The following is a 2,933-nucleotide window of genomic DNA, read 5'->3' as shown; positions in this document are numbered from 1 at the left end:
TGATATGTCATGCACCGGTTATGATGCAATATGATTGTTCGCCCCATATGGCCAAGTGAAAGATATTGGATCTTAGTGCGGATCCTGTATAGCCATTGGGTCTCACACATGAAACTCATAAGTCAAAGTTGGATCCATGTATTAGATTTGAAATTTAGATTTAGGTGTTAGATCCAAAGTAATGAGGAATCCAATGACCCACTTGCGTAGGGGGTCATTGTGTTATGAACCACTAAGATAGTGGTAGGCCACATATCATATTGGATTCCCAGCATTGTTGGGAATCCAATGGGATGGTTATGGCTGGGTAACGGCTACCCAGGGAAGGATAAGTAACCTAGCCCTTGCCTCTGTAGAGACACAACTTGATAACTGCATTGAGGAATCCCCCTTGAAGCAGGTCATTAATCTCAACCCAATTTCTTTCTCCTCTATCACCAAGAGCTCGCTTTCACTACGCACACCATGGTTCTAAATCTAACGAACCTAATTAAGACTCGGGTCCAGACTCAAAGGTCTGATTAATACATGGAGTTCGATATAGTTTGTGAAATTTTATACCAGACCCAAGCCCGACCTGAGTTTTGATTAAGACTCATAATTTTTTAATGTAAAAACAATAAAAAATATTATTTTACCAGGTATGGAGAGTCTGGTTCATATAGTTCTTATTAGGTTCGGGTATGATTTCTTTTATGGTGGGTTCGATTAGACCCGAGTCTAGACCCGATACCAAACTAAAAAATCGGGGCCAGGTCTGGTTTTACCTAGGTTCAAACCAAAACTGACCCGTTGAACCCCTCCATATAAATACTCACCAAATCAACTATTACAAGAATTCATCCTGATTGTTCATTATAGCCACTGGCGTCAATCATTCGTTGCGTGACAACATCAAAAAGACTCGTGAGGCCTATTCATAGAAGGGGCAATTTCCCATAAAAAGTTGGGTGTTGTCCATCCATAGAAAGGGCAATTACAAACATTTGCAGGTACAAACGCCACAGGTTGTTTTGATCCAAGAAAAACATAAAAATTATGGTTATCTTTCTTTTACCTTCTCAAATATATTTGTTTTCCTTATTCTAATAGACTTATATATACACACAATCTTCAAAGAAAATGACCATATTGTAGAACTAATTTGACACATTTTTCGAAATTCCTACAATTTTTTATATTCTTCCTATGTCTAAAATTGCAAATATCTAAATTTAAAAAGACCTTTTTATCCTTTGCACATGTGAACTTCTTATATATGCGAACTTTCTCCCAAACATGTGATTGTTTTTTGTAGAATAGTCTTTCTTCTCAGATTTATATCTCTCCGACCGACTTCAAAAACTTATGGTTTTATAGTCGTTGAAAACCTGAGATAAAGGACAATAACTTTCATGTTTTAAGTCAGAACAAAAAATATAACGCTCCATAATTTTAGCAAAAAAATTAAAATCTTCTTTTTAACTTTAAACAACAAAAAATGATACTTTTCATACGGGGTTGAAAGACTTTGGACCGAGTTATAGGTTACAGGTAGGAATCAACAAGGAACCATTCACGAATCATTTATGGAAACCAAAATGGTTTATATTTCTAAAAGTAGTCATTCACAAAAATGTCATAAGTTGGATAAAAATGATAGAGTTGTAATTATACATTTCTAAATGTAGACTTTGAAACAAAATTCTAAGTCTAACCTTGGATCCTCAAAGGTCCTGATTGTCGATGCCGCCCCTGCATCTCGCCATCCACTGTCCAACATATCAATTACCTGAAATCTCTTTAAAAGGTCAGATGATAGGTATACACCAATCCCAAGTAATTACATAATATTAACACATACATTTCCATATAAAATGTCACAGTTCATCAAGGCATGGTACAATTCTAATATAGTTTATCAAGGCATGATAGTTTAACAGAAAACTGTATGACATGTTTCAAATTAACAACTATGAAGAAACATGCAACTTTATTAAAAATATAATTGTGTAGTATCAGTGCATATTTCAAAAATGTTTGAACAAGAATATCTTTGTTTCTTTTTTATTATAGTCACCTCGTGTATGTGAAAGAACAATCACCTTAAAAAGTCATGACAATTCGAGAATATATTACTCATGAATTATATTTTATCTGGGTGTCAAATTGAGTAGAACTCAAAGCAGGCGGTATGTGACAGAGAGAAAACCTGTTATGACATATACTCGAAATAGGTTGCATTATGGACTAGCTGCAGTAGTTAAAAATCTATCACCTATGATATATTGATAGCCCTAGTCTCCTATCCTCCGAGTGACTGGAGACCATTGTGATACCTTGCTCCCATAAAAATAATATTGTTATTCGAGGTTTGTACCACCTATCTCTCCAGATAGTCCATCGATCTAAATGGGTGACAGGGTTCTTATTATGAGATTTTTGTCATTTCATGTGCCTCATATCATTAGGCAATTCATAGTTTCACAACCCTAGTACCCTCTAGGGTAATCATGATTTATTCGTAGGTACTCAACTAATTTAGATGTTGCTCGAGCGCTTTTAGCCCATACGAGCACTTCGCTTGTGAAGACGATAATATCATTAAAGTGTATGTGTGTATTCATGTATCTCTCATGGTACGGTGCCCTTTCGTACCTCACAGGTTCGTATCAACCCAAGCTCATGTTTGAGTTAATATAAGTATGTGTATGCCCATATTATATTATATGTCATATTATATCACATGTCATGCATACCACATGCCCAATGACACTGTATAGGTTCTTTGAACCCCCTACTCCAATATAGGTCACTATAAGTACAAATTATGTGTCATTTCATGTGTTAAAAAAAATACATAAAATCATGCTTCACTTGTCCTGATGGTTCCATGGACACAGAGCTCTCTCAGGAGCCATTTATTTGCTACATTTATTTAATATTTGAATTTA

This window comes from Nuphar pumila, chromosome 17, assembly GCF_984573655.1.
Source record: "Nuphar pumila chromosome 17, dmNupPumi1.hap1.1, whole genome shotgun sequence".
Lineage (NCBI taxonomy): Eukaryota > Viridiplantae > Streptophyta > Magnoliopsida > Nymphaeales > Nymphaeaceae > Nuphar > Nuphar pumila.
Note: the sequence above shows the minus strand (reverse complement) of the source record.